General features: G+C 37.0%; 3 pseudogenes; 1 reads left to right on the top strand and 2 right to left on the bottom strand.

Annotated features, from left to right (window-relative positions):
• The first annotated feature begins 1,896 nt into the window (after positions 1-1,896).
• LOC128046846 (olfactory receptor 5W2-like) lies at positions 1,897-2,862 on the top strand (annotated as a pseudogene).
• Positions 2,863-6,607: 3,745 nt separating this feature from the next.
• Positions 6,608-7,553, bottom strand: LOC128046845 (olfactory receptor 5D13-like; annotated as a pseudogene).
• A 6,183-nt stretch (positions 7,554-13,736) lies between these two features.
• Positions 13,737-14,688, bottom strand: LOC128046844 (olfactory receptor 5D13-like; annotated as a pseudogene).
• Between the last annotated feature and the right edge of the window lie 5,978 nt (positions 14,689-20,666).

Genomic DNA, 20,666 nt, shown 5'->3' with positions numbered 1-20,666 from the left:
AGGAGGATTTAGATTCAGCGTAACTGTGCAGGTTGAAATAAACATAATCTGTATCTTTCTTACTGTCAGATCAATATGTTGACAATAGTGAAGAAATAAAGCTTAATTTTTCAAAGGTTGTTACTGTTTTCACAGGGGAAAATACAGAGCAGAAAATATAATTAAACAAATGTTAGCAAACACTGAGCCAGACGGTGGACGCTTCAGAGACTTAAGTCCAAATGCTACTTGGCAAAATAAAAGATTACTGCTGTTACTGCTGATAAGTCGCTTCAGTCATGTCCGACTCTGTGCTATCCCATAGATGGCATCCCACCAGGCTCCACCGTACCTGAGATTCTCTAGGCAAGAACACTGGAGTGGTTTGCCATTTCCTTCTCCAGTGTATGGAAGTGAAAAGTGAAAGAGAAGTCTCTCAGTCTTGTCCGACTCTTCGTGACCCAATGGACTGCAGCCCACCAGGCTCCTCCATCCATGGGACTTTTCAGGCAAGAGTACTGGAGTGGGGTGCCATTACCTTCTCCAAAAATAAAAGGTTAACTATTTTTTTTTAGAAATCAGTAGCAAGGACAGAAAGACCTGCCCATTCCAGATGTGTTCTTGAGTCTACAGATTTAAGAATATAGGAGAAAGACTTAGGATTAAAAAAAATGAGAGATTTGTCAATTAATTACTTATGGCTTCCAATTCAATATAATAAACTCATGAATTTAAAAGTCAGAAACTATTTTCTTCTCAGAACTGGAATAATCTGTCTCTAACATCTATAAAAAGATTGTTTAATTATTTTCTTTTAATTTAGATTCACAGGAAAGCCTTTACTCTTTGTCATTGAGGAAGTATATACATACATTTTAGGTTTTTTATTTTATTTCAAAAATAATATAGGTAGAACGCTATAAATAGCAATATGTGAAAAATTAACTCCAAGTAAATTATATGCCAATATATACTTAAGGAAAATCTGTCACCAATATGCTAATTTTTATATCAACAGACGTGCATACATGCAGACATAACACATGCAAATACATACACACAAGGAGGAGACTCTATATATCAGAAGTGTTTATTATACCTTATCTCATTTTCTTTTTTTCAATATAAAAGTCAATTAAAATCTAAGAGACACAAATGTGTGTGCTAAATTATGTTGTTTTCACTTCTTTGTATCATTTTCCTTTGGCTGGTCAAGGGATCCATCCTATGGCACCAGGGTGCTGCAGAGATCGGTAATGAGAACTGTGGCAAAGCAGAAACACATTTCTGTAGTAAAGGCCAACAATGCTTATTTTATGTCTATCAAATGCTGAAGGTCACTTAGACCAGGATGGTAACATAATAATTTCTCTTATGAATAGTTGCTGATGTACTCTAGAATGTATAGAAAATAATTTTAAACCAACATTACCTGAGCTGTTTTTTTTGAGAAACATAACAGTGGTAACAAATTTTTGTGTCCAAATGACTATTTCCAGAGATGGACAATGCTTAATCCTATAACTGACAGCCAGGCCTCAAACACTGGTGTCTCTTCTATGGTATTTTGAACATAAAATAAGACATTAATTCTTCCAATTATATCTCCAGAGGTAAGAAAGCAAAAACCTAGGAAAATGAAAAACTCATAAAGTTTTATATACATCATAAAGACATGCAGACTTAGATAAAAGTTTTTCAATGTGTATTACAGTTTTTTGTTTGTTTTTACTTTTTCAGGTAGGTAACAATGTTCCTTCAAAAAGTAGGTACATGATTAAGTAATTTTCTGAGTATAAAATGACATTTACATAAAGAGACTGTGTTCTGCTTTACAGATATTTTGCAGATGTCCATATGTTTATCTATAATTTTCCTGATCGTTTTGTCAAAATTTTAGATAAAAAAAATTAAAGAATGGAGAAAGAAAATTGCTGCTCTGTGACTGAATTCATTTTCTTGGGGATTACCAGTAATCTGAAAGTGAAAGTGACCTTATTTGCCATGTTGCTACTTGTTTATTACATTAATCTTCTGGGAAATCTTGGAATGATAATTTTGATTAGAATGGATCCCCAGCTTCAAACACCAGTGTTCTTTTTCCTCAGCTACCTTTCCTTGTGTAATGTCTGCTATTCCACAGGAATTGGGTCCAAGATGCTGGTTGACCTTTTGGCCAAGAACAAACAAACCCCCTTCTATGACTGTGCCCTACAGTTCTTGATTGCCTGTACCTTTTGCAGATTCTGAGTGTCTCCTGCTGGCAGTGATGGCCTATGACTGGTACAAGGCCGTTAGCACCCCCTTGCTTTATGAGGTCAGCATGTCCAGCAGGGTGTGCTCCCTGCTCAGGGCTGAGGTTTGCATGATGGGGATGGTAGATGCTCTGATACACACGACATTAACATTCCACTTATGCTTTTGTGGGTCAAATGAGATTAATTACTTCTCTTGTGACTTACCTCCACTCTACCTTCTTTCCTGCTCTGATACACAGGTCAATGAATTGACAGTATTTATTGTTTTTGGAGTTATTGAATTGAGCTCGATTTCAGGAGTTCTTGTCTCTTATTGTTTTATCATTCTTGTAATATCAAAGATCCATTATGCTGAGAGGAGGTTCAAAGCTTTCCCCACCTGCATCTCCCACCTAAATGCTGTGGCAGTTTTCCAGGGGACTCTGCTTTTCATGTACTTTAGGCCAAGTTCAATCTACTCTTTAGATCAAGACAAAATGACTTCATTGTTTTACACTCTTATGATTCCAATGTTAAATCCTCTGATTTATAGCATACGGGACAAGGATGTGAAAAATGTCCTAGGAAAACTAAGAATAAAAGACGACTTCAAAGATTTATATCACACATATGCACACACATATAGTAATTACTTTTGCAAAATTATATGGTATAACACATGAGAAATATAATTTTATCAAATTATTTAATAAATGAGTAGCTATACTAAAGTTCAGCTATAGGAAATTGTTGCAGTTTTCAAAACTCATCATGCTTATTATATGTCTTGACCTTATCTATGAAACTTTCCCTGTGCAAAACTTCCTGGCTCTTCAAATTATATCATATTTTTTGTGTATATCCATTTATTCAAACATTATTATTTCAAGTATATTAATATTTATCAACTATGTAATTATTCTTTGCCTGCCTCTAAGTGCTTTACATTTCTTGAAAAACTGATAGTTTGTATAAAAAAGAACCTTATAATCTAGATGAATAAAGAAACAATTATTAACTAACCACACATATAATTCATAATAAAGTTTAAGACTTTCATTAATTGAGAAAAAAAAAACAGGGTTAAAAATCTAGGAACAAATGTTAAAACACAGTGTGCAGAAGAAATGTTTTCTTGAATGGAGATATTAATTGTCAGATTCAAAAATAAATTTGGGAAGGAAATGATTTTAGGAAGATGATTTGACACTTACAGAGGTCTTGAGTTGAGCAGCTGTATACCTTTTCAGGGAATTTCCAGTGGCTCAGTGGTAAACAATCTGCCTGCCAATGCAAGAGATGCAAGAGACTTGGATTCAATCCTTGTGTCAGGTAGAGCCCCTGGAGTAGGAAATGGCAACTTGCTCCAATATTCCTGCTTGGAAACTTCCATGTACAGAGGAGACTGGCAGGCTGTTGTCCCTGGGGTCACAAAGAGTTGAATGTGACTGAACATCCACACGCACACATACACACACCTTTTTAGAATTAAGAAATCCAAAACTGAAAGCAATTTAAAGTGCCTTGGTAAATTGCATAGTTTTCTTTAATAATTAGCTAGCAACTCCTTCCCTTCTTCGTTCTGATTAAATGTTCCTTTTTATAGTTCATAGACAACCATTTCCTTTAATCATTCTATTTGATATCGTCCTGTTTGTGAAATCATGGCCTACAGTATGAGATTTTGAACAATCTTTGCTAAAGGATTCTGCATTCCATCTGTATTATCTAAAGCACTTACCTAATGTTTGGGACACAAATGGAGAAAGAGAGAGAGAATGAAGCAAAGAAAAAGGAAGGAACAAAAAGAGTAGATAACATTTTTGAGTGTTTATTAGACATCAATAATTAACAAAGTAAAAATTAACTGAAGATATGGTATGTGGCTTGAATACATGTATATAATAGATTTTAAGAAAGAATATAAAATGTCTGTGAATACTAGGGTGCTGATCTATAAAGAAGATACATAACACACTAGAAGTAAAGAGCATTCATCTGTATACATTCTTAATGTGTATCTATTTTGTGGGTTTCTGCTATAGAATCTGATGCTAAAGCACTGAATCAGCATGTCTAAATAATACAGATTTATTTGAAGAAACATGTAAAATTCATGTACTTATTGATTACAGTTTCAAAAATTAAAAAACCACTGTTTCTTGGATTTTTCTAACTATCATTATGGAGTGTCTTTGTGCAGAAACATTTCAGAATGAAATTAAAGCCCAAGAAGATTCTCTGGCTTCCACAGGGGGCATTTGTGAGAAACTGACCTCTTACACAGAATCATGCTGGAAAGAACTTATGAAGAATTTTTTTTTTTAATAAAAGACTTCAGGGGTTTTCACCTGTGCTATGTTTTCTCAATTCACACACAATATTTTCAAACCGTTATTTATGAGCAGAAACATGGTACAAATCATTTTTTGAGATATATTGTCCAAGAAAAATGAAGTGTTGGTGGGTTATTGTTAATTTAGAGAATAAAAATGTGTAATCTGGTTAGATAATCTCTCTCTTTTTGACTACTCTGTATCAGAGCATCTAAAGATTCATTTGATCTACATACTGGCTGTTATTATGAGGTCTAGTGGATGTGAACTAAAGGTAAGAATATTTTAAGTCCTATAAATGGAATTATAAAATTAAAATAGACTTATTCAATTATCTGTGGGCCTCCTATCCCAATTTACCAGTATCTCCCTGGAAGGAACTTGTACACATAGATATACCTCAGCTATTGTGACTATCCTAGGGATATGGTAAAGAATTTCTCTGGAATATGGGAGACCTGGGTTTGATGCCTGGGTCAGAAAGATCCCTTGGAGAAGGGAATGGCTACCCAATTCAGTATTCTTGCCTGGAAAATTCCATGGACATAGGTTCCTGGTGGGTTACAGTCCATTTGGTCACAAAGAGTCTGACACAACTGAGTTACTAACACTTTAAAGGTCGACATGTCTTCAGATTATCTGACTCTGACAGACAGTAAGACCTTCATTCAAGAATGTCACAGAAAATTTAAACCATATCATATATCTGGTCCCATCACTTCACAAGAAATAGATGGGGAAACAGTGGAAACAGTGTCAGACTATTTTTGGGGGGCTCCAAAATCACTGCAGATGGTGACTGCAGCCATGAAATTAAAAGTCACTTACTCCTTGGAAGAAAATTTATGACCAACCTAGATAGCATATTCAAACGCAGAGACATTACTTTTCCAACAAAGGTCCATTTAGTCAAGGCTATTGTTTTCCCAGTGGTCATGTATGGATGTGAGAGTTGGACTGTGAAGAAAGCTGAGCACTGCAGAATTGATGCTTTTGAACTGTGATATTGGAGAAGACTCAAGAGTCCCTTGGACTGCAAGGAGATCCAACCAGTCCATTTTAAAGGAGATCAGTCCTGGGTGTTCTTTGGAAGGAATGACGCAACAGCTGAAACTCCAGTACTTTGGGCACCTCATGGGAAGAGGTGACTCATTGGAAAAGACTCTGATGCTGGGCAGGATTGGGGGTAGGCGTAGAAGGGGACAACAGAGGATGAGATGGCTGGATGGCATCACTGACTCGATGGACGTGAGTTTGAGTGAACTCCTGGAGATGGTGATGGACAGGGAGGCCTCAGTTCAGTTCAGTTGCTCAGTCGTTTCTGACTATTTACAACCCCATGAATTGCAACACTTCAGGCCTCTCTGTCCATCAGAAACTCCCAGAGTTCACTCAAACTCACGTCCATCAAGTCATTGATGCCATCCAGCCATCTCATCCTCTGTCGTCCCCTTCTCCTCCTGCACCTTATACCTCCCAGCATCAGAGTCTTTTCCAATGAGTCAACTCTTCGCATGAGGTGGCCAAAGTACTGGAGTTTCAGCTTTAGCATCATTCCTTCCAAAGAACACCCAGGACTGATCTCCTCTAGAATGGACTGGTTGGATTTCTTTGCACAATGCTTCCATGTTGGCTCAGAAGTTGAAAAACCTCCCTGAAATGCAGGAAACCCAGGTTTAATCCCTGGGTCAGGAAGATCTCCTGGAGAAGGCAATGGCTACCCACTCCATTATTCTTTACTGGAGACTTCCATGGACAGAAGAACCTAGCAGGCTACAGTCCATGGGGGTGGCAAAGAGTCAGACATGACTGAGCAACTCACAGTTTTTCTTTTCATACACCCACAACACACATCATTTTATAACACACACACACATGATATACAGCTATTTTATCTGTCATTGAACTGAACAAAAACTAAGAGATCAAACAGCCAATATATGACTCTAAATTTATGATCTAATGAATTGACTATATAATTTGAGTCATCATTTCTACAAGAAGATTTAATCAACACTGTATAATAGATCACATTTCTGTTGGAAATATAGATCTTCAACCAAATTGTATTAAGTGATTCATTAATTTCCTGACACTCTCTTTCACGTCTTCGTTCCTGAGGCTATAGATCAGAGGGTTCAGCATGGGACTAATGACTGTATAAAACACAGAACCTACTTTGACCATGAGCCATCAGTTTTTGGAGCTGGGTACACAATAAAGGAACAGGACAGTCCCATAGAACATGGTGATGGTGGTCAGATGGGAGGCACAAGTAGAGAAGGCTTTTCAGTGAATCCCAGCTGAGGGCATTTTTATGACAGTGGCAAAAATGGAAATATAAGTAGTGAGGATAATTACTAGGCTGCTCACCTCATTGAATATGGCAATAGCAAAAGAGAGCACTTGGCTGATGAAGGGGTTAGAGCAAGAGACGGAGACAATGGCAGAGTGCTCACAGAGAAAAAATATTTATGATGTTAGACCCAGAGAAGGATAATGTCTGGAGAGAACAGGTGAGTACCAGGGAGGAGACTACACCCCACGTGTAGGGACAGGCCACTAACGATGCAAAAAGCTCTGGGGACATGACCACTGTGTACAGTAGAGGCTTACAAATGGCCACAAATCAGTCATAGGCCATCACTGCCAACATAAATGCCTCTACCGCTGCAAACATACAAGCCGAGAAGAATTGCATGATGCACCCCGTAAAAGAGATGGTTCTTTCTTCCACAATCAAATTCTGCAAGAGTTTGAGCGTAACTGTGGTGGAATAGCAGAAATCAGCAAATGACAAGTGACTGAAAAAAAATTACATGGGGGTATGGAGTTTGGGACTGATCCTGATGATGGTGATCATGCCCAGGTTCCCCACCACGATGACTGCATAGACGGTGAGGAAAACCAGGAACAAGGGAACCTGGAGGTCGAAACATTCTGAGAAGCCCAAGAGGGTGAAGGTGGCCCTGGCAATCTGATTTCCTTCAGCAAACCACATATTATTGTTGGAGAAAATCTGAGACAGTGATAATAAAATGGTAACTATGATAATGATGATAATCCATGGATATTACATTTATTGTGTGGCGGGCATTGTGTTAAAATATTGGTACATTAGTTTTGACCACTAAATAAAACTTTGAATTTCAAAACAACCAGTCTCATATTTTGCAAAAGGAAATGGAAGCGTATATGATTTAAGACACTTGGTTGAATTAACACAGCCTGCTAGTGATGAGTTAGGTTTGAAGCTGATCATGAGTGACAGAAATTGAATTTAATGTAGAGTGAGAGAGAAATATTTTCTATAGTGTTGTAAGAAAACATGGCTTTCATAGTTCCACCATTCTGAAGGTCTGTGTTGTTTAGCAGGAGTAACATAACAATAAATGAAAACATAACACTCAAATTAAAAAAAAAAAAAAGCAGGAGTAATATTTTTAGAGGCCGTAGTACTTCTATCATTATGTTCAAACTAAAGATGATCGAAAAGGAAGAGGTCATGAGTCACCACAAGAATTTTCACATTTTGGAAAACATAAATGAACATTGAAGGAAATACAGCTCTATCTTCAAGTTTTCCAAAGATTCCAGTTTGATGCTGAAATTGTCGGCTTTGTGTCAGTGCAGCGACCTGGCGAAGCAATGACGCTGCATTATAGTTTGTAGCACCCTCACTGTTGTTTTCTTTCCTGTTTGACTGTTTATCGTTTTTCTCACATAGTGCCACTGATGCTCTCAATATAGTCTTTTACATTCTTTGATCAATATCTCTTAACTTGCTATCAATACTTTTAACCTAATAAATTTCTTAAGAACATTATAGCATTAAATGCTTATAGAAAATCTGAATTACAGAGTAACTTAAAATATATTTTGCTCAACTCTTTCACATTCTATGCTGTGTCTCAAGAAAATCAGAGAATACACTAATAAACGGAAGTGGTTACATTATCAGTCTCGAAAGTTCTGGTGACAGGAATACTGAGTTTGATTAAAACTAAAGGTGATAATCTTGCTTTGAGTCATATAATCATTATTTGTATACATTATTTTGAGAAAACAAAAGCATCTTGTACTGGTAAGCAGTTTATAACAACAGAATTATATTTATTTAGCAAAGATTTTAAAATAAGTTAACCAATAGCAAGCACACATCTGAAATATTCATTAATAAAGGGACTATTAGTTCGACTCTCATAAACACAGGTGCAATTTTAGTTTTATATGACCATGTGAAGGGAGAAATAATTCATTATTTCTTGAATAGCTTTATGGTACTTTTGACACTCAAAAAAGGTATTTCCTATATGCAGAAAAGGGAATGGGTGGGAAGTGAAAAAGAGTTAGTGACAGACAGACTGACACAATGAAAGAAGCAAGGAGTTGGAAACACAGATTTAAATTCAGTTCCAAGCTTTGGCATTTACCAGATGATCTTTGGTGAATCACTCAGATTTTATGAGCCTCAACTTCTTTATCAGTAATAATGACATGATAATATATATTTTGTAGGTGTATAAGTATTAAGTTAGGAAATGACATTAATATAATTAGCCCAAAGTCTGACAGTTATTTGGTTCAAAATATGTAGGTTTTCCCGCCCTCATCCATTTTAATTCTTAATACTCTGAATAATTGGTGTTATTTTTAAACACATATTATTTAAAACAATCTAAGAAAAAGATCAAGTTTCAAAGTTGGCAGCAATAAAACTGCAGGAACAATTTGTGATGTCAAAGAGTAACTCAACTCTTTTTCTGAATTGCTTCTTGGCCCTGTTCATGTTAATTCATCGATCTCCATCCTTCAATAAATTGTCTCTGTTTCCCCTGTGTTTTCACATTATTATCTGACTCTTCTTAATCATCCCTTTTTAAGCTTGTGGTTACCTAGGCTCAGCCAACTTCCCTGTGATGCTGCTAACCTGCACTTTGAGAAAATCAATTTCTTCTTTTCTTGATTACTGTGGTTATTATGACAGTTTCTGACTCTTAAAAACTTTAATTTCTCCCTACTAACTAATTTATCAAATCTAAATTTCTCTGCTCCAGTTTTACCTAAACCCTTATCCTAGCTTTATTCTTCAGTTTTCAACCTTCTCTGCTCATGTCAGTAATCTCAGAATATAATGCCTGTAATTTCGTCTTTTTTTAACATACTGATGAAGCACTTGAACAATATATAAAGCATTTCATGAAAATTACTATCACGAGACACTTCTCCTTTTCACTTCAGCCATATTTTCCACACCCTTGACATACTTGAAGACATTACTTTCAGAAAAATGGAATTGTATATTATGGTGTTTATTATTATTTTATACTTATGATTCTTATCTTCTTTCGACTCAATTTTGAGGTGTTGAATTACCAGGCATTATAATATTCTTTTTAAAAATTACATTGCGACTACTCTGAAAAGCACAGTGTGGATATCCTCAGAGCAAAAATCAGGAGGATACCCGAGTGAAGGGGGAGGATATCAAAGCTCACCCCTCAGGGAAATGGACTCAGGAGACATTATCACACAAAGACTGACAAAGAGTGTCCACTGCTTTAGAGGTTTCAGGATCTCAGAGTTCCCCAAAGGAGAGAAAAGAAACAAGATAGATAATCCCACCTGGAACCAACTCACTCGAAGATCCCATTCCTACTGTTAACTGTCTCCAGGGCAGTTCCCACTTAGAATCCAAACATCATGTAAAACATTAAGGAGCTAATCAATATAGCAGGAGCCCACAAAAATTTAATGTGACTGGAATATACTTCTTTCATAATATCCAGAAAAACTCAGAGAAAGGAAGAAGCAGAGAGATTTGGAAGCTGAATCTGATTTCTATGGACAAAATGTACAGCTTACGTATGCTTCCATGACCTTGGGGATTTAGACCCCAGAGAATTTCTCAAGCTACTTGTTTTTATATCACATATCAAGAAATTATCTTGAATGTTTTTTAATGTGGCAATTTGCAGAAGGTAGTTTTTTTTTTTTTTCCTGAATCACTGGAGATGACACCTCAAATAGTCTATTTCATGAATTTCTTTTAAAATTAATGATAAAAAATACATGAACTGAATAAGAAAACTTGATGACTATAGTAAAACCCAAAACGAAAGATAAATAAGCTAAAATGAAACTGTTCAGAGATATTAATTGCTATTATATATATTTACTGTGTGATTTTTCTTTCCCATTCTGTGTATGAAGTGCATGTGTTTTTGAGATGTATAAGCAATATACCTTGGTCTCTGATTTTGTTGCTTAACCTAAGTAAATATTATTGTCTCCAGAAACAGTGATGTTCTTTACTGAAACTAAATTATGTTTTCTTCTAAAAATAAGCAATGCACACTTCCTAGCTTATACTAATACAATTAAATAATACAGCCTCTTAAAAATGGCAAATGCATTTTGGAAACATGTTTAAGTCTCTAAAACCTCGGAGTGTCAATCAATCTACTGGTTCTACTACAGTGAAATATCACAAAATTAGACCACTGACTTGCCTGGTGGTTCGGTGGTTAAAAAAAAAAAAAAAATTCATCTGTAGTGCAGGAGACGTAGGTTCTATCCTTGCCTGGAGTTGGGAATAACACTTGGTGAAGGAAATGGCCACTCACTCCAGTAGTCTTGCCTGGGAAATCTGTTGGACAGAGGAGCCTGGTGGGATGCAGTCTATAGATACACAAAAGATTTGAACACAATTTAGCGACTAAACGGTAGCAACAAATGCTTCCCCTAGGCTCCTGACAACCTGACTAACACTTGCCAGACTCTAACAGAAAGCCATAACACACTAGAGGCTGTTTCCCACAAGGCACAGAATTTTTGTACATAGTATGGTCTTGATCCAAAATCCTACAAGTCTGCATGGTTATTCTCTCAATGAGATAGGCTTGAATTCCACAATACATCTTCCTCCCATTGCTGACACCTCTGTACTCTGGACTAACTTTGGAGCCAGTATCTACACCCTAGTCACCCAGAGCTAGCAACCTTGTTGGATATTAGTTTTCCATGCTGCACAACCAATTGCCACCAACTTTGAGGCTTAAACTGCTATCACAGTTTCTGTAGCATAATAGTCTGGGACGTGCTTGTGTAACTTCATAAGATACTGGTAAACTATTTTCAAAGTTATTTAACCTGGTACTCTTATCTGAAATGCATAAGCATTAAACTTGCTACACATTTTCACCAGTATTTGAAACTATTATTCATTTTAGCTATTCTAAATGGAGTACCAATAGTTTCTCCTCGTGGTTTAAGTTTTAATTTTAATAAGAATGTCATTGATGACTAGCTATACTTACTATTTTTTCATGTGTTTTTTTGCATGTTCTCTTTTGTCAAATGTGTGCTCAGATAGTTCATCAAAACTTTAAGTAGGCTTTTTTCTTGTAAAGAGTATAAAGACTTCCTCTGTATGTTTTATATTGAAATCATTTATCAAATATAAGTTTTGCAAATACTTTCTCATAATCTATGGCTTGTATTTTCACTTTATTAATGTTGTCATTTATGCTTAAGAAACTTTTACCAAACATTTTTAATTGCAATGAAGCTCCTTTTATTGTTTTTTAAAGATCCATCCTTTTTATGTTCATTCAAAGAATTATCATCATAACTTTTGAAAGATTTTTTCTGTTTTATGCTAAATATTTTTCAGTTTTCATTTTTATGTTTACATCTATGATTCATTCATCTATGATTCCTTGGAAAGAAAGCTATGACAATCCTAGACAGTGTATTAAAAAGCAGAGGTATCACTTTGTTGACAAAGGTCCATATGGTCAAAGTTATGTTTTTTCCAATAGTCATGTATACATGTGAGTTTTGGACCATAAAGAAGGCTGAGGGCCAAATTGTTGCTGTCAAATTGTGGTGCTGGAGAAAACTCTTGAGAGTCCCTTGAACAGCAAGGACATCAAACCAGGTCAGTCCTACAGGAGATCAACCCTGAATTCTCATTGGAAGGACTGAGGCTGAAGCTGAAGCTCTGACACTTTGGCCACCAGTTGAGAAGAGTTGACTCATTGCAAAAGACTCTGATGCTGGGAAAGGTTGAGGGCAGGCAGAGAAGTGGGCAACAGAGGATGAGATAGTTGGATAGCTTCACTGACTTAATGGACATGAGTATGAGCAAACTCTGTGATATTATGAAGAACAGATTGCTGTCATGCATGCCTAAACACTTTAGTCTAAGACAATACTTGGTCATTGTATGATTGGAATAACTGTGTTGTTGATTGGTTACTCATATTTTATTGTTACTGTGTGTTTGATTGATTAGTTCTTGGAGTCCATGTTGCCCTCCTGTCTAATTTTCCCAGACTTGTGTTTTTAAGAGTATGTCATAAACAGTTTTATGTCTTCTTTGTATGAAGCTTGAACTTTCTCCTTAATCATTTTTCTTATGATGTACATGTCAAATGGCCAAAGTAGAAAAAAATAGCTTATTTCATCATATACCCATAAACTTTTAATACATTTGAATTCACTCAAAAATAATTTATAAATACTACAAAAAGAAGTCATTAAAAAAAAATTTGATTGTATGGCAAAACCAATACAGTATTGTAAAGTAAAATAAAGTAAAAATAAAAATTAAAAAAAAAATAGAAATAAAAAATAAAATTCCTCTATTAATGGATAGAGATTTAAATTAAAATTTTTTTTTTCATTTACATATGGTTTACAGCTATTTTCAGAGAAGGCAATGGCACCCCACTCCAGTACTCTTGTCTGAAAAACCCCATGGATGCAGGAGCCTGGTAGGCTGCAGCCCATGGGGTCGCTAAGAGCCGGACACAATTGAGTGATTTCACTTTCACTTTTCACTTTCATGCATTGGAGAAGGAAATGGCAACCCACTCCAGTGTTCTTGCTGGAGAATCCCAGGGACGGGGGAGCCTGGTGGGCTGCTGTCTATGGGGTCGAACAGAGTCGGACACGACTGAAGTGACTTAGCAGCAGCAGCAGCACAGCTATTTTACTAAACATTGATGTATGCAAAAATCAATAATCATCAATAAAATTCTATCCTGCCATAGATATATTAACTTAAAGCTTTATATTTATCAAAAGATTTGAATCATCAGTTATATCACAAGAACTGAACAATCTGTAGCATAGGATATCAATTTTTTTCAGAAATAAAATAATGAATTTAAAAATATTATGTGGAGTGACAAAGTGGTTTTGAGAAAACTAACCTTGTGAATGTATTTGTTACTGCTTTGTTCCTCAAGCTGTAGGTCAAGGGGTTCAGAACAGGAATCGCTACTGTGTAAAACACAGAAGTCGCTTTGACTGTGAGCCAAGAAGTTTTTGGATTAGGAATCCAGTAAAGGAAAAGGATGGTTCCATGGAAGATGCTGATGGCTGTCAGGTGGGAAGCACAGGTGGAAAAGGTTTTCCAGTGCTCATTTGCAGAAAGCATCCTCATAACAGTGATAAAAATGAATATATAGAACATCAGAATAATCACCAGGCTACTTGCCTCAGTAAATATGGCAATAATGAAACATAACATCTGACTGATACAGGGATCTGAGCAGAAGACAGAAACAATTACAGAGTGGTCACAGATAAAATTATTTATGCTGCTAGATTTGCAATAGGATAATGCAAAAAGGAAATATGTGAGTGTCATGGAGCACACTACACCACATGAGTAAGACCCAGCCATCAAGAGAGCACAACACTTCAGACACATTGCAGAGGTATAGAGCAAGGGGTTTCAGACTGCCACAATGTGGTCATAGGACATTGCTGCTAACATGAAAGTTTCTGCTACACCAAATAGGCAAGCGAAACAAAATTGCACAATGCAGTCAGAGAAAGAGTTGGTTCTGTCCTCCACAATCAAATTCTCAAACAGTTTGGGTGTAACTACAGTAGAAAAACAGAAATCAACAAAGGACAAGTGACTAAGGAAAACAGTACATGATCGTGTGGAGTTTTGAATTGACCTTGGTGATTATGATCATGCCTAAATTCCCCACCACAGTGACTGTGTAGATAGACAAGAAAACAAGGAAAAGTGGGACCCAGAGTTCTGGATATTCTGAGAAAACCAGGAGAATAAGTGTGGGTATGATACTCTGATTTCCTTCTGATAGCAGCATGATTCCTGTTGAACAAAGGGCCAAGCATTATTCCTGAAAAATAGAAATGAATAAAACAGAGAAACAGAGAAGGCAGAAATTTCATATGTCTCTATGGAGCTGGTATATATTCTCCAGGTATGGTCCTCAAACCAGCAGCAGCAGGGACACCTAAGAATATGTTAGGGATGCAAATTCTAAACTCCCATCTCCAACTGCCTGAATCAAAAACTCTGGAATGTAGCCCACAATTTGTGATTTATCCAACACTCCAGGTGATTTCTGATGCATGATAAATTATGAGAACCACTAAAATACATACTATTCATGCTATCATTTAAAATTCAACCCTTAGTATTTTTAATATACAACTGAAATATAAATTTGGGACAAAAAAGAAATTGTAAATCTCAAAATTTTGACATGCCAAAAAGAAGAAGGGTACTGTGTTATGTTTCTAAGAGTTACACTAAGGATCAAGGAGATCACATGATGTGTAAAAGTGCCATATAAATCTTAGTATAATATTTTTATATTCTAGTCATATTAAAGAATTAAGCACCCACAAAGTTTGTAAACTGGCATAAATCTTAAGTTGTAACTAGTTCATCCCGTCTGTCTTGTGCTTAAATTAATTATGGAATCCTATTCACGAAATAATCATGTACCTTCCATCAAAGCCTCCATTAAGTTTACACTGCCTCCTGGGATAATTTTTGGGTTTTTATATTGACATTTATATTGATATTTCATTCATTAATTGAATCTAATTAATCTAATTATATTAATTATTTGTAAATATAATTTTAGATCATCTATTTTAATATAAAAGAATTCCACAGTTGCTTAATGGTAAATAATCCACCTTCAATGTAGGAGACACAGGAGACACAGATTCAATTCCTGGGTGGGGAAGAGTCCTTCGAGAAGGAAATGGCAACCCACCCCAGTATTGCCGTGGTCCTCCCTGATGCCTGAGACAGTAAATAATGCACCTGCAATGTAGGAGACCACCTGCAATGCAGCAGATCTGAGTTCAATCCCTAGGTTGGGAAGATCCCCTGGAGAAGGAGATGGCAACCCACTCCAGTATGACGTAGCAGCTAAACCTTTTGGATATATATCTAAAATTATAAGCGAGTGCTAGTTGCTTTCTCAAGTATGACTCTGAAAAACCATGGACTGTAGGCCACCAGCTTTCTCTATGATTCTCCAGGTAAGAATACTGGAGTGGATTGCCATTCTCTTCTCCAGGGGATCTTCCAAACTCAGAGCTCAAAGCCAGGTCTACAGCAGACAGATACTTTACTGTCTCAGCCCCAAATATGTAATATAAAGTATATATAATGTTATAAGAAACAAAGTGATATAGTTTATATTTATAAATTATGTATCAGTTCAGTTCAATCACTCAGTCGTGTCTGACTCTTTGCGACCCCATGAATCACAGCACGCCAGGCCTTCCTGTCCATCACCATCTCCCGGAGTTCACTCAGACTCACGTCCATCGAGTCCGTGATGCCATCCAGCCATCTGATCCTCGGTCGTCCCCTTCCTCTCCTTCCCCCAATCCCTCCCAGCATCAGAGTCTTTTCCAATGAATCAACACTTCACATGAGGTGGCCACAGAACTGGAGCTTCAGCTTTGGTAACATTCCTTCTAAAGAAATCCCAGGGTTCATCTGCTTCAGAATGGACTGGTTGGATCTCCTTGCAGTCCAAGGGACCGTCAAGAGTCTTCTCCAACACCACAGTTCAAAAGCATCAATTCTTCGGCGCTCAGCCTTTTTCATAGTCCAACTCTCACATCCATACATGACCACAAGAAAAACCCTAGCCTTGACTAGACGGACATTAGTCGGCAAAGTAATGTCTCTGCTTTTGAACATACTATCTAGGTTGGTCATAACTTTTCTTTCAAGGAGTAAGTGTCTTTTAATTTCATGGCTGCAGTCACCATCTGCAGTTATTTTGGAGCCCCCAAAAATAAAGTCTGACACTGTTTCTACTGTTTCCCCATCTATTTCCCATGAAGTGATGGGACCGGATGCCATGATCTTCATTTTCTGAATGTTGAGCTTTAAGCAATCTTTTTTGCTCTCCTCTTTCACTTTCATCAAGAGGCTTTTTAGCTCCTCTTCCCTTTCTGCCATAAGGGTGGTGTCATCTGCATATCTGAGGTTATTGATATTTCTCCCGGCAACCTTGATTCCAGCTTGTGTTTCTTCCAGTCCAGCCTTTCTCAATATGTAGTCTGCATAGAAGTTAAATAAGCAGGGTGACAATATACAGTCTTGACGTTCTCCTTTTCCTATTTGGAACCAGTCTGTTGTTCCATGTCCAGTTCTAACTGTTGCTTCCTGACCTGCATACAGATTTCTCAAGAGGCAGGTTAGGTGGTCTGATATTCTCATCTCTTTCAGAATTTTCCACAGTTTATTGTGATCCACACAGTCAAAGGCTTTGGCATAGTCAATAAAGCAGAAATAGATGTTTTTCTGGAACTCTCTTGCTTTTCCCATGATCCATCAGATGTTGGCAATTTGATCTCTGGTTCCTCTGCCTTTTCTAAAACCAGCTTGAACATCAGGAAGTTCACGGTTTACGTATTGCTGAAGCCTGGCTTGGATAATTTTGGGCATTACTTTACTAGCATGTGAGATGAGTGCAATTTTGCGGTAGTCTGAGCATTCTTTAGCATTGCCATTCTTTGGAATTGGAATGAAAACTGACCCTTTCCAGTCCTGTGGCCACTGCTGAGTTTTCCAAATTTGCTGGCATATTGAGTGCAGCACTTTCACAGCATCATCTTTCAAGATTTGAAACAGCTCAACTGGAATTCCATCACCTCCACTAGATGTCTGGCTCTAGATTAGAGATCACATCATCATGATTATCTGGGTCGTGAAGATCTTTTTTGTACAGTTCTTCCGTGTATTCTTGCCACCTTTTCTTAATGTCTTCTGCTTCTGTTAGGTCCATATCATTTCTGTCCTTTATCGAGCCCATCTTTGCATGAAATGTTCCCTTGGTATCTCTAATTTTCTTGAAGAGATCTCTAGTCTTTCCCATTCTGTTGTTTTCCTCTATTTTTTGCATTGATCGCTGAAGAAGGCTTTCTTATCTCTTCTTGCTATTCTTTGGAACTCTGCACATTCAGATGCTTATATCTTTCCTTTTCTCCTTTGCTTCTCACCTCTCTAATTTTCATAGCTATTTGTAAGGCAAATTATATATAATCAATTATTCTATTTACCAACAATAATTTTATACAAAATGCATTCAAGATACAGTGAAAATTACAAATTTTCTCTACCAATGAGTAAACCTCTGTTATGATGATGCAAACTTGGAAAAGATGGGGAAGCAACAGCTGCAATGTCTTAAAATGAATGGCCCCAACATACAGACATAAAACTTAAGTAAAAGTAGATGGATGGTCTGCTTCATCTTAGTTTCGTCCAGATAAAGTGTCAGGCTACAGAGTCAGCTCCATGAAGGCCAAGTTGATATCCATTACAAACAACACTAGACATAAATAATATGTCATCAGAATATTTTTTTTCCGATAGCAAGAGGGACTGGGCAAATACATTGTAAATATCCATTATTATTCATGTTATTTTAATAAATGGTTTTCCTTCAACACTGGAAAATATAAGCAACACCTTGGTATATTAAGAAGACTGGAACCACTGTTTTAATTTACTGATTCAATTCAGTTCAGTTCAGTTCAGTCGCTCAGTCACTTCCAACTCATTGCAACCCCATGAATCAACACATCAGGCCTCCCTCTCCATCACCAATTCCCGGAGTTCATTCAAACTCATGTCCATCCAGTCGGTGATGCCATCCAGCCATCTCATCCTCTGTCATCCCCTTCTCCTCCTGCCCCCAATCCATCCCAGCATTAGAGTCTTTTCCAATGAGTCAACTCTTTGCATGAGGTGCGCAAAGTACTGGAGTTTCAGCTTTAGCATCATTCCTTCCAAAGAAATCCCAGGGGACTGGTTGGATCTCCTTGCAGTCCAAGGGAATCTCAAGAGTCTTCTCCAACACCACAGGTCAAAAGCATCAATTCTTTGGTGCTCAGCCTTCTTCACAGTCCAACTCTCACATCCATAAATGACACCTGGAAACACCATAGCCTTGACTAGACGGACCTTTGTTGTCAAAGTAATGTCTCTGGTTTTGAATATGCTATCTAGGTTGGTCATAACTTTTCTTCCAAGGAGTAAGTGTCTTTTAATTACATGGCTGCAATCACCATCTGCAGTGATTTTGGAGCCCAAAAAAGTAAAGTCTGACACTGTTTCTACTGTTCCTCCATCTATTTCCCATGAAGAGATGGGACTGGATGCCACGATCTTCGTTTTCTGAATGTTGAGCTTTAAGCCAACCTTTTCACTCTCCTCTTTCACTTCACTGTGTAGCACCATAAGTTATAGCTATTATCTTATGTGTTCTGTGCTGTGCTCAGTCACTTCAGTTACGTCCAACACTTTGTGAACCCATGGACTGTAGTCCACCCGGCTCCTCTGCCCGTGGGATTGGGTTTCTGTGCCCTCCTCCAGGGGATCTTCCCCACTCAGGAATCAAACCCATATCTCTGGCATTGCCTGCATTGCAGGCAGGTTTTTTACCCACTGAGCCACTACGTTTTAATAGTGTATAGTCTAAAAATATAATGAATCACTATGTTGTGCATCTAAAATTACTATAACACTGTAAATAAATAATACTTCAATAAAGAAGAGGAAATAGCCAAATTCCATTTGTAGTAGTAGTATGAATAAACATATTATCATATTAATATATTTATTTTGTGGAACATTCTTCAGCGACAAAAATGGAACTACTGTTAGAGTCAATTACTTTAAAATTCTTTTGAAACAAAATGCTGAGCCAAATAAGCCAGATATAAGGGAATATACTCTAGAATTTTAATAATACAAATTTCAAAAGCAACAAAATTAAGTTTATACTCTCACAACCTATTCTCTGGTTAGAAGAAAAAGTTTTTAACATAGCAGTGAAGTTTGCTCCTAGAGGTATCAGAGAGACACAGTGACTAGAAAAATGCTTACAAAAATGCTGTAAAGAGCTGATAATGTCTTTAATTTATTGGAGAAAGTAACATACAGGGTGATTATACAGAATTACTTGTCTACCTATTTATCACATGTCATAATTTGAGAGAGAGAAAAAAAGAAAGGAAAGGAAGAGGGGAAAAAAGAAAGAAGAAGTGGAACAGAAATCATTTGCAAATTCTGAGGATTTTAGGATCTGGACAGCCTTTTGCTGTGTTGTGCTTAGTCGCTCAGTCTTATCCGACTCTACAAACCCATGGACTGTAGCCCACCAGGCTCCTCTGTCCATGGGGATTTTCCAGGCAAGAACACTGGAGTGGGTTGTCATGCTCTCTTATAGGGGATCTTCCCTACCCAGGGAAAGAACCCAGGTCTCCCATATTGCAGGGAGATTCTTTACCATCTGAGCCACCAGAGAAGCTCATGGACAGTATTAGATGTATGATCATTATTTTTTCTGTAACACTATGAAAGTGAGACATAAACATAATTTTATTTCTTTTTTTTCTTTTAAGCTAAAGGTGATATCTTAAAATCACATTGCAGTTTAAAAATCAAGTTATATTCATTATATATATATATATATATATATATATATATATATATAATTTTATCAAGAGATTGTATCCCATTTTGTCTCAGTCACTAAAGAATCAACATATACTTCAGGAGACATGAGTTCCATCCCTGGCATGGGAAGATTCCCTGGAAGAGAGCATGGCAACCCACTCAAATATTCTTGGCTGGAGATTCCCCATGGATGGAGAAGCCTGGTGGGCTGCAGTCCATGGGGGTCACAAAGAGGAGGACATGAATGAGCGAATAAGCACATGATGTTTGAAAAAAAATTTAATAACCATCAACACACTGTATAAAGAACATTTAAGAAAGTGCTCTCCTCCATCTCTC

Source organism: Budorcas taxicolor, chromosome 4, assembly GCF_023091745.1.
Source record: "Budorcas taxicolor isolate Tak-1 chromosome 4, Takin1.1, whole genome shotgun sequence".
Classification (NCBI taxonomy): domain Eukaryota; kingdom Metazoa; phylum Chordata; class Mammalia; order Artiodactyla; family Bovidae; genus Budorcas; species Budorcas taxicolor.
Note: the sequence above shows the minus strand (reverse complement) of the source record. Positions and strands in the feature narration are given on the sequence as shown.